The sequence below is a fragment of the Oncorhynchus keta genome, chromosome 23 (assembly GCF_023373465.1).
Source record: "Oncorhynchus keta strain PuntledgeMale-10-30-2019 chromosome 23, Oket_V2, whole genome shotgun sequence".
In the NCBI taxonomy this organism is placed as follows: Eukaryota; Metazoa; Chordata; class Actinopteri; order Salmoniformes; family Salmonidae; genus Oncorhynchus; species Oncorhynchus keta.
This window is the reverse complement of record NC_068443.1, coordinates 21,983,803-21,996,303: the sequence shown is the minus strand read 5'-3', so window position 1 is coordinate 21,996,303 and position 12,501 is coordinate 21,983,803.

The window sequence follows — 12,501 nt, the reverse complement described above, 5'->3', positions numbered from 1 at the left end:
ATGGTATAACAAAAGTGACTGTCATTCAGTATAACGGGTGACATTGTGGTATAACACGAAACGTTTGTTGTGCTGAAGGACAAAAGCGTAACACTGAAGGACGGATTTCATACATAAACATATATAACAGGCCGTTCCTTGGCCACCTATATAAAGTAATGACCTTGACCTATAAAGATTATCCTTACTTTTCATATTTAATATAGCTTTTCATAAAATAATAACATTAAAAGTATGTTACTAGAGAGTGAAAAGGTGAAATCATCAAATATTTCAGAGAGATTTATTCACCTCATCACATTGATAGAGGGTCTTCAATGGGTCTTCTTTCTGATGTCACACACTGTCCCATGATTACCATCATGTGATATGCTTTAAAATGTTTTTTTTTTTATATTTGTTATACTGAATGACATTGATGAAGCGCAAAAGTCCGGACAAAGGTTATCAAAGTTTAAAATAATTTTTAGATACAGTATGTGATACAATTATTCTATATATTGTTACAAACACTAACACAATTATTGTTTTTTTCATTTATATTTTTAGGAGGAATTTCTCAATTTTAAAAACTTTTTTTGTTGGAATTTTAACCCAGACAATTACACTGGAGGATATTTTGACACTTTAGAGCTCAATAACTCCCTTAATGTCACGCCTGCTCCCACTCTTCCCCCCTGACACTCGAGGGCGCCAGGCTGTACTGCATTACGTACTCCTGCCACCATCATTTACACCTTCCCTCGTCACACGCTTCAGCAATATTGGACTCAACTGGACTCACTCAATCACCTGTTTATTACCGCTACAGTTTTTCACTGTCTATTGTTTACCTAATACCTTTTGTGCACTATTGGTTAGAGCCTGTAAGTAAGCATTTCACTGTAAGTATTGTACTGTTGTATTCGGTGTACATGACAAATACACTTTGATTTGATCTCCTATATTTGTCAGTCCCCAGCTCTGTTCCCCGCTCCTGCATTGTTTGTCATATGTCCGTGTTACCCGTGTGCTGATGCTGTTCCTGTCTTGTTCTATGTCTGTTCCCGATTAAATGTTTGACTCCCTGTACCTGCTTCTCATCTCCAGCGTCTTTCCTTACAGAATGCCTCAGCCGTCACACAAAGCATCGGGGAGTACTGGTGTTCCGGTTGGTGGTGACGTCGGTCCTGGGTCACTGCTAATGGAACCATGGGTGCCTAGCCAGCTCATCGGGCTTCCACGCCCTAGCTGGCTCGAGAGGTTTCCTTGCCCCAGTTGGCTCGGAAGGTGCCCATCCCACGTTGAGCCTCAGCCGGATTGTCAGGTCTTGTTCTCCCAGCCGGCCCAGGAGTTTTCTTGTTTTGTTGGTGACGTCGGGCTTGGATTCCGCAGCTGAGCTCGTTGGGCTTCCACGTCCTAGCTGGCTTGAGAGGTTTGCTTGCCTCGGTTGGCTCGGCAGGTTCCCATCCCACGTCATGCTCCGTCGGATCATGGGGCTTCCACGCCACAGTGAGATCGACAGGCGTTCATGCCTCAGCTGGATCGTCAGGCTCCTATGCCTCTGCCGGTTCGTGGGGAGTTTACCCCCAGCCGGCTTGCCCAGCGCCCATGCATCGCCGGGTGACGCCCCTCGGGGGGGGGTTACTGTCATGCCTGCTCCTGCCACCATCAGTTACACACACCTGCCTTCGCTCGTCACACACTTCAGCAATATTGGACTCACCTGGACTCACTCAATTACCGGTTTATTACCTCTCCTATATTTATCAGTTCCCCAGCTCTGCTGCATTGTTTGTCATATGTCCGTGTTACCCGTGTGCTGACGCAGTTCCTGTCTTGTTCTTTGTCTGTTCCAGGTTAAATATTTGAATCCCTGTACCTGCTTCTCATCTCCAGCGTCATTCCTTAGACTTATTTAATAGTTTGCAACATAAATATTTCTGGGTAAAAAGAAGGGTAAGAGTTGAGTGATTTAATATTATATTTATATATATTTATAATTTTATGTTAAATCGATGGCCTTCGGACACCAAATTCACACTTCTCGTCTTTGACCCATTATCCAAGGTTTACAGGTTTACTGTCAATACTGAAAATATTTTGTACAAAGTAATGATTTGGAAACTTTGGACACTGACTGGTTGTTACTGTATGAAGCAGCTATTATGAACCGGTTATTGTAATGTCAAATGTACAGACAGTGACTGTCAGAACAGGATTGTCAGGAAAGCATCACCATTGTCATGTTTCACTAATGGGAAGAAACCACACCTCTTCCCCCATGACTCGAAACCGGTGGGCAGGCTAACGGGAAGGAAAACTATCTGTGGTTTCCATGTACAGTAGGGCCAGCCAAGACAGGAGCTTTCAGGTTGGTTCCCTTCCCACTCTGAGCTTGCATCACACAGGGAGATGCTTCCTTGTTACAAGTCCACACACATGCTGTTCACATGCTACTGATACTCTATTGATAATTTGTTGAGCATCTATACATGGATTATCTGACTAAAGTGGTACCCATGTGGACAATGCTCACTACAGGAGTAGACATAACATAAACATACAATAACATGAAATTAGACAGTTCTGTACATTGAAGTGTGAGTAACGATGAGGGTCCTGTTTTTTCTCTCGCTCTCACTGTCCAGTTTCGGTCTCTAAGAGTGAGTTCCTTCACACTTTAACCACTTTACTTTCACTGTGGGCCGTCAAAACCAAACTCACTGTTGATTTGCTGTGATTCAGAAACCCCAATCCCCACCCCCTCTTCCAATCACTCTCCCTCATTCTCTGGGCTAAAATAAAATGTTATTTAGTTCATATTGGGACTACACTTAGGGAATTACCAAGTTGTATGAACTTAAATGAACCAGAGCCATCTGACTGATGTAGACTCATATTGCTCTTGTAAAAGTCAGTGTTTGGGTCTGACCCCCAGTCGCTGTTGCTTGATGTGTGTGTGTGTGTGTGTGTGTGTGTGTGTGTGTGTGTGTGTGTGTGTGTGTGTGTGTGTGTGTGTGTGTGTGTGTGTTGTGTGTGTGTGTGTGTGTGTGTGTGTGTGTGTGTGTGTGTGTGTGTGTGTGTTGTGTGGGGGGTGGACCACTAGCACAGCTCTAAGAGCTTGACATTTGAGGAGAAAGGAGAACACATGTGACTCCCCCACCTACATGCTTGGTAATAATCTGGTCACATCAGTGACTTACACACACACACACTAATTAATGTACAGTAAAACAATGCATTTGAAACATCCCAAGCCATACATTTCAAAAGTTGCCAGATTACTGACTCAAAAAGAAAAAGAAACCGAAAAACCAAAAATAAATGAAAATCTTAAAGAAAAAAACATATCAATCTATGATGATGGAGCATGAGAGGATTTGATTGAAATTCGAACATACTTGCGATAAATACACCAGATCTAATTTGATCTACAACCACATCTGATTATATCCAGCTAGTCTACAGAATATGATTGAAGGCAAGCAGACTAACAAAGGGTAGAGGGTGCTTCCCCCCCTTCGCAGGAAGCAAAGACCGAGGCTTGAGTTTTTCCATCTATGAGCTGCCCTGACAACTCTCACCTCAATCAAGGTTACTGAGAAGGACAGACAGACAGGATACAGAGCATTAGCACCAGAGACCAGAGACCTGTTCCACCATCATAACACATCAGGCTTTACAGAGAAATTACACTGTCTGTACTGTGTGGGCGACTCAGTCTCTAACTAGTCTCTAACCAATGGCTGTTAAAATGTCTTAAGGATCCACCCCTTTTCAATTTTCGCCTAAAATGACGTACCCAAATCTAACTGTCTGTAGCTCAGGACCTGAAGCAGAGATATGCACATTTGAAAGGAAACGCTTTTGTGTTTGTGGAAATGTCAAATTAATGTAGGAGAATATAACACATTTGTACCATCATCTTTGAAATGCAAGAGAAAGGCCATAATGTATTATTGCAGCCCGGGCACAATTTAGATTTTAGCCACTAGATGGCAGCAATGTGTGTGTGCAAAGTCTTAGACTGATCCAATGAATCATCTCATATGTGTTCAAAATATTGTACCAAGACTGCCCAAATTTGCCTAATTGGTTTATTAATATAATTTAAAGTTCATAATTGTGCACTCTCCTCAAACAGTATTCTTTCACTGTAAATTGGACAGTGCAGTTAGATTAACAAGAATTTAAGCTTTCTGCCCATATCAGATATGTCTATATCCTGGGAAATGTTTGTGTTATTTACAACCTCATGCTAATCACATTAGGGGGGGCACCGATCCTGTAGAGGCTTTTAATAATGCTAATAACTAAAATCTTAGAGAAACACGTCATGGTGGAAATACAAGATAACCACATACTGACTTTTGATTGCTTTAGAAATTATTGTCAATGCATTGGCAAATATCCTCATTCGAACTATGAAATTATGTGGTAAAATGCATGGGAATTGTTTGGTACAACATGTTTTTTTATTTAGAAAATCCCAATGTAATAAAATTAAGTAGGCTACGAAGGCTTGTTACCATGTAATTTCCTATTTCCAATGCAATTTCTTAAACTATCATATAAACTGCTGACCTAAATAACGTAACCAAAAATGTATATCTGAGTGATAAAAAAATATACATCTTAATATTGACCTGAATGGTTTACTGATAAAGACAAGGATTGCAAAACAATTAAGGTGATACAGATGATTCAGATTCTCTTTAAATACTGATTTGGTTTGTACATTACTGACCTCTGCTGGATATGACAGATGTCAAACGATCTACGCTGAGAAACTCTTTTTGTTATTTTTTTAAAGAAATACTTCAATAAGAGCTTGTAACAATTACTTGAATATCCAGAAATTGATTCGAGGGGGACAATTGTGTGCATGTGTGTGTGTGTGTGTGTGTGTGTGTGTGTGTGTGTGTGTGTGTGTGTGTGTGTGTGTGTGTGTGTGTGTGTGTGTGTGTGTGTGTGTGTGTGTGTGTGTGTGTGTGTGTGTGTGTGTGTGTACAGCATGTCTGTGTATGTGAAGGAGGAACGACATCTTACTGGGTGGCTTGCATATCATTTTCATACCTCCATGGGTGGTCACAGCAGCACCAAAACACTTGGCAAATTACAGGGCTGTATGGGGACACTTTTTACCCTTCTGTATCCACCATCTGGACTAGACCTTTGACTTAACCACATGAATGGTTGGTGACTACACATACAGAGAGAAAGAGAGTGAGAGTGAGACAACCCTTTCACTCAGTGAGAGGATTTTTTAAAGGTACAGGAACTGTAGGTTAAAGACTTGAACTGTCTTGAACTTGAACTGTACCTGAACTGTACAAGCTATACCAGCCACACACACACACACACACACACACACACACACACACACACACACACACACACACACACACACACACACACACACACGTTTACCATAATGTTCAGGGCCCAGTCGACCAACTGGATCTTAATTTAGTGTTGATATATAGGATAAACATATAAGTGTTGATCCTTGATCATCATTTAGGTGTGTTGATCATCCATCGCCATTTATCTGTGTTGTTCACAGATCATCACATTGGCTCGGATTTTAATATTAAATTCATTAATGGGGTGGGGCAGGTAGCACTGCAAGTGTTGATGATGTCACAAGGCAGACTATTGTCTGATTGGTTGATGGACTTCTTGATCCAGGGATGACAAAATAAAGATGACCCAGGTACATGTACCTCTTGGTTGAATGTGGGTGTATGTCTGAACCCTTGTGTCACTAACCTCTGTGTGTTTAGGGTCGGTGAAGGGCGAGACACTTCTCACAGTTTCACATCCAGGGTGCTGACAAAATGACCAATCCCCTCTAACCCCAGAACAGTCTGGCTGGTCCCATAGTCAGAGGGGGTCATTGACACCTCTTGACCCCATTACCCTGCTCATGATCTCTGACCCCTGAGTCTGACATTACATGCCCCCCTGTCAACACCTACCAGCCAATCACAGATGTCCTGCTCCCATGAAGCAGTGGGTGATGGGTAACGGCACATACATTACATGTGTTGAGTTATGCATTAATGTGAGCTGTTTGACATCACAGCAGTGGTTATCAAACCGGTGGTTAAAAGTACCTTTCTTACCTTCCTTCATCCAATCACAAATGTTGCCCTTGTAGAGCGAGCTCTGAGTGGCATGAGAATAGTCTCCGGCACTTTATGATGAATTCACTAGAAACAAACAAAACTTTATCGCCACAATTAACCACCTTGCATTGTTATGCAGACGCTGATTGTTTATTTGACCCACTTCAGATAACAATGAAAGCAAACCACTCCACTGTAACGTCAGGAAAGCAATAACAGTTGTCGGAAGATAATAAAAACAGTAATGTAATGGGAAAGACGCAAATGACCACAGGCCTCTGTGTATACAGATGGAATGATAGTCAGGCAGAACAATACTGTAGACTAGTCTACCTGGCAGAGAGAAGTGCAGACTGGGGCCGGCTCCTGCCTGTTTAGAGTTAGGAAGGGATGGCAGGGGCTTTTGGAGGAGGAGAAGGATGTTTCTGTAAACACTGTGGGAAAAATATGTGGGTCCATTGAGGCCAGTGGAGAGCTTGGGGAGAGTTACTCGGTGATATCAGAAATGTATTCATTAAAATAGAAGATTTCTCTTTGGATAAGGTGGGAGGAACTCCAGAACTCACTTACTGTCCTTACAGTACACTATAAGGACAGTGACCCTACATTGATTCTACCCTTTAATTGGTCAGGAGGTATTTCATCCTGTTTTTCTTCAGTAGTGTTAAACCTCTTAGTCCGCCCCATCCCGCATGAAAACTGGTGCAATACACGGTATCACCAGCAGGGGGTGATACAGTATGTGATTAGTCAGCTGTGGTAAAAAAGACAGTTGGAGAAAGAGAAGAAACAAGCACCCCTGCGGCAGAATGACCACCATGAGAGCCTACGCTGAGACCGCCAGAGCCCCACAATCAACGCATTTACACAGCCTCTGATCTCTGCTAATGACCCATAGCCCTGCATCTGCTAACACCCTGACCTCCAGCACACAAGCCCACACATAATCATCTACACGCACATACTCACACACAGTACTTCAGTTACGGTATTAATATAACTAACATTTCCAGTATAATAAAATTGTGAAATTTTTATTCAAATATCACATTTCGAATCTAATTCCTTCAATTAAACATCTCTTTAAAATAAGATGCCCAATTACATATCACAGATAGCGGCATCTGACGCTTGAAATTAATTTTAGCCCAATGGTTGTATATTTGTTCTTGGTTCATGAGTCAAGTGAAACCACTCGCATGTGACCATGAAACAGAGAGAGAAAGGAAGGACCATGAAATCAATCAAGAAGAGAGGTTCTCCTCTCAACACCAAAGCTCTGCTCTGGGCCATATTTGACAGAATTGACATGTAGATTTGTGAGGAAATCCCAACCCAACAACTTCAATAGACTGATTCATAACTTTTTCAATGTGTAATAACCACAGAAATACATACACTACCACTCTCTTCCTCTCATACGTGTGTGTGTGTGTGTGTGTGTGTGTGTGTGTGTGTGTGTGTGTGTGTGTGTGTGTGTGTGTGTGTGTGTGTGTGTGTGTGTGTGTGTGTGTGTGTGTGTGTGTGTGTGTGTGTGTGTGTGTGTGTGTGTATGTAGGGGGGGTCAGAGTGACAGCTCGCGGGTTGCGGGTCGTTTTGCGTGAGAGGGGCCTGGGTCGAGCTCAGATTCTGTGTGGTCTGGCTGTGTGGTCTCCAGCTGATGGGCAGGCCGGGGAGGAGGATTGGAGAGGGAAAGAGCCCCAGTGTGTGTGTGTGTTTACTTTATCCAGAGCCTGGCCCAGGCACTTGGCAGCCTCAGCCCCAGCGGACAGCCCTGCTTTTAAGCCACTCAGTAGCAGCAGCAGCCCCTGGTCCTGGCTCTGCTGTACAGAGGATAAATACACAAAGTTCTACACACCAAACAAGTTACTCATATGGCTCTTCTCAACATGTCTTTTATTCCTGGACCTATGGGGCCTTAGGGCTGACGCTTTGGTGCCGCATGTACAGGAGTGTATAAGGTGCCTATGGTATTAGAGAGAGAGATTCTGGGGTAGAATCTGAAGAATAATTCCCTTCTCTAATAGATTTAGATTGGTGTGTTAAGGTCATGTACTGTTTACAGAACATGGCCAGTCAAGGACATAATAAGGGACCCTCATTTCCTTCCTCTCTTTTTTAAATGTCCTTCTAAATGTTCTTAGAGAAAACCACTCATTCTTTGCTCTGTGAAAATGCTTAGTCATGTAGAATCATATGGATGATAATTGCCGGTGTACCACGATGCACCCTGTTCTGGTTGCGGTCTCACTTCTCACAAAGCCAAATCTTATTCCAGAAATCCATCTAGCTAAACAGGTGACAATGATCAATATGACTCCAAGACATCATTCAACCCTTTTTACCCCCTTTATTAGTCCCTCCCACCCCCTATCCTTCTACTCCCCGACAGACACAAATCGACCTAATCGAACCTAGCCCCCCCACCACCCCCTATGGAATCTCCGGGGAAGGCCCTGTAATGCTGCACTGCTGAGAACGCGCCACGAAAATATAAATACAACCTCGCTTTTCGCATTTCTACCGAGCAAATAAACAGGGCCACCCATATTTCCAATTAGAGCCAGCATAGTGTAGACGGCAGGAAATGTGGTAGGGAACAGGGAACAACCCTTTCTCCTCGATCCCCACCCCCCTAAACAGTGTCCTGGATTAGGGTCAGGGACACGGGAATGTGACAGGAAAGACGCTGAGCAGAAGCAAGTAATGCCTAAACCCCCTAAACCTTCGCCTCCCCCTCTCAATCATCCCCCGCTCCCTATTACCTGACCCCCCGTACCTGACCCCAGTGCTCCCCGTAGCTAGCTGCTCCTGGGTGACGATAGCTGGGCTCTCCAGACTTATCAGAGAGCTATGGTAAGTAAACAATGGTTTCCTGTGAAATGGTCCACACGGTCACTCCAACACAGTCAACTCTGTCGTGATAAACTAAACAAATACAATGTATACAACGATTTCTCTGGGATGAGAAAAATACATTACATCCGGTGCATCCTAAACTATGAGAAAGGAGAGTACTTTAGGAGAGTGAGGAGAGTGAGAGATCTTTTGTTCTTAACTGACTTGCCTGGTTAAATAAAGGTAAAATAAATCTTTAGTCTGAAATGGTCAACAGAAGGTGCAGGGGGAGCCCCTTTGTCCACTTTTCCCCTCTACTGTTTACACACCCTCTCTGACATATGCAGTGTGTAGGCTGTTAACATGCCTCTCTTGCTCTCTGTCTCCCCCAGTTCATTTCAAGAAACAAGTCCGACCTTTGCCTTATCAGCCCCATCAGTTTTATCAGGTTATCCCTCTCGGTTTTAAATGAACCATTCTCACTGCATTTCCACTTGTTCTGGGAACGACTCCCCTCCACCACCATTACAGAGGCTAAGCCTGGGACCACCCAAGCACTGAGACTGAGCTCCTGCTGAGTGCTGCAGAGACCGAGTCAGTGGACAGAGTCCTTACTGCTTTGATAAGAAAGACAACCGTTCTCCTAGGAGTATAGAGAGAGACAGTTCTCTAATGCTGCTGCCTGGGTTTTTCTGATAGACTGACGGATCAGTATCACAATCTGACAGAGTTGCCTGGCATGGCATTCACCCTGTTTTAATGTAATGTGTCCCTGGACCAAGCCCATACCATGATTGGGTTGAAATAGTATTTGAAATCTTTCAAAAACGTTTATCGTTTACTTTAGCCTGCCTGGAGTGCCAAATGGGCGGGATTTGCACTTTTGCAGACTGTACTGCTGGCTCCATTACAGCAGGCAAACTCAATCAAGCACAGCTTACGTATTTGAAAGAAAACAAATAGTATTTGAACCCTGGTCTGCTGTGGTTAGTGGCAAGGCATCATGGGGCCAGTTAGTGAACATAAACATACAACTTAGCATAATGACCCAAGAGAGTCATGGAGTTCTGTCATTAAAGGCACGTTCACACCAAGCACAGCCACTAAATGCCAACAGGGATATTACCACCATATTGATTAATGACCCTGACTCACACAGGAGGCAGTCAGGAAAAATCTGTTGATTTTGGTCCATTTTACCAATGCTAGGGAGGGATAACTGGGAAATTAGATTTCCACATGCCTGTATCTAGATTCTAGAAGGACACTGCAGATTCTAGTGATTCTAGGCACTCTCTGGAGTCCTGACACAGAACTCAGTCAACTACGCTGGTGGTCTCTTAGAAAGCTACATTATGGCCTTCAGTCCAGTTGTTGGATACTACCAGAATTAGCTGATAGAAGCATCATGGAGGCATGGCATCTGTCCAGACGTCCTTGTATGGCACTGTCACAGACACCCCCCAGTGGATGGGTCGGATCAGGCGTGGGGAAGAAGGGATTGTAGCCTAACCTCTTTATTCCTCAGCCCATTGTTTGGTGTTTATGTTTGATTGGTTTGTATCTGAGAGTCTTCCCCCCCATAGGCTCCTTCTCCTGACCAGGCAGCCACACAGGAAACAGGCAGTATAAACAGTGGAGTGGGGAGTCTAACCCTTTACTCAGAGCTACAGGAACAGAATGTAAACAGAGCAAGAGATGTTTGCTGCGGTTCATTTTGAGCTGGCCCTGTAGAAGAACGGTTTGTCAGTCAAAGCAAGGAGTGTCATTTTCATTGCTTGCATAGGTTATCATGGGTATTATCTATTTTTAAGAGCAGTTACAATGGCTACTGAGGGTAAAGTTGACTTTTCTGTGTCATGAATAGGACTTTGTATACCAATGCTGTATGCATAGAGATGCCGTGAATTATAGGACTCTATGGCCGTACGTTTCTTGATAGAAAGATAGATTTTAATGGTGACATAATTTTGTCAGTATTGGATCATCACAGATGATTCTCAGAGCTCGGTATCAAAATGTGGATTTTGGTCTGTGAGAATCTTGGATCAAAATCTGAACACAACGACTAGCCATAGAGATACAAGAGAGACAAGAGGGGGAACCATGCCATCATGTTCTTGGAAGTCCTCGAAGAATACAATAGAAAACCTGTGGCTTAGAGCTCTGACTGAGAGAGCCCTTCGCCACTAAGCATGTTACATCACGTAGACATACTATAAGTTAACAGATAGACAGACCAATCAGAAATAGCTATAGTCCATCTGATCTTACACTTTATACCACTTCAGACAGCTGTGTGTGTCACACCCTGACCTTAGAGAGCCTTTTTATTCTCTATTTGGTTAGGTCAGGGTGTGACTATGGTGGGCAATCTATGTTTTCTATTTCTTTGTTGGTGGTTCCCAATCAGAGGCAGCTGTCTATCGTTGTCTCTGATTGGGGATCATACTTAGGCAGCCTTTTCCCACCTGTAGTTTGTGGGGTCTTGTTTTGGTATTGTGCTGTTTAGCCCTACTATACTTTACATTTTTTTTTTCTTTCGGTGTTCATTTAATTGAATTATTATTTTAACCTTTTATTTAACTAGGCAAGTCAGTTAAGAACAAATTCTTATTTTCAATGACGGCCTAGGAACGGTGGGTTAACTGCCTGTTCAGGGGCAGAACGACAGATTTGTACCTTGTCAGCTCGGGGGTTTAAACTTGCAACCTTCCGGTTACTAGTCCAACGCTCTAACCACTAGGCTACCCTGTGGTTATAAAGTCAAGTAAGGTGTACGATGTACGCCAACCACGCTGCACCTTGGTCCGATCCTTCCATCAATGAGCGTAACAGTGTGAATATGTTTGTGTGTGTATTGCCTTTCTCAGAGGTATAGAAATGAAAAGGACACAGTGCTGGCTCTTTGCACTAATATTGACCTTCCATTAAGCAACACTTACAGCCTCTGTCCAGCATATCATTAGGACCACCTCTAGCACTCTGGGAGACTTATTTTTCACAGAAACATGGAGGTTTTAACAATCTCAGTTAGAACAATAAAGCTGGGGCTCGGGCCTGGTATGGTCCTAGAAAGACCCTGGTCCTGTTCCACAGGTTTACATGTCCCCGCTGAAACGTTGGTGGGAACTAACCTTACACTCCCTGCTGACATATGGTTATGGTTAGGTAAACATTGAGTGTTTCTTACTTACAGTAGATTCATTTGCTGTGTGATAATGAGCTAGATTAGGAAAGAGGACAGCTATTGTTCAATGTGAATGGAGTGATTGTGTAGGAAGAAATTTGTATTTCTTATATACATTTGTTCTGAATCATCATTTTCACAGGGAATATTTCCTTTTTTTCCTGTAAGTGGCAAGTAGGTGAAGGACAATAATGTGAAATGTGTTAAACCGTTACATTAAAACTGTTAAATTAAACACCTGTTGAATAAAACAGAGGTTCATGCTCATATTCGTCTACGAACCTTGATTCTGTTGTATAGCAAACATATTATTGAAAGAAATTATCCCACACATTAAATAAGGGCTTAATATAATGCAAT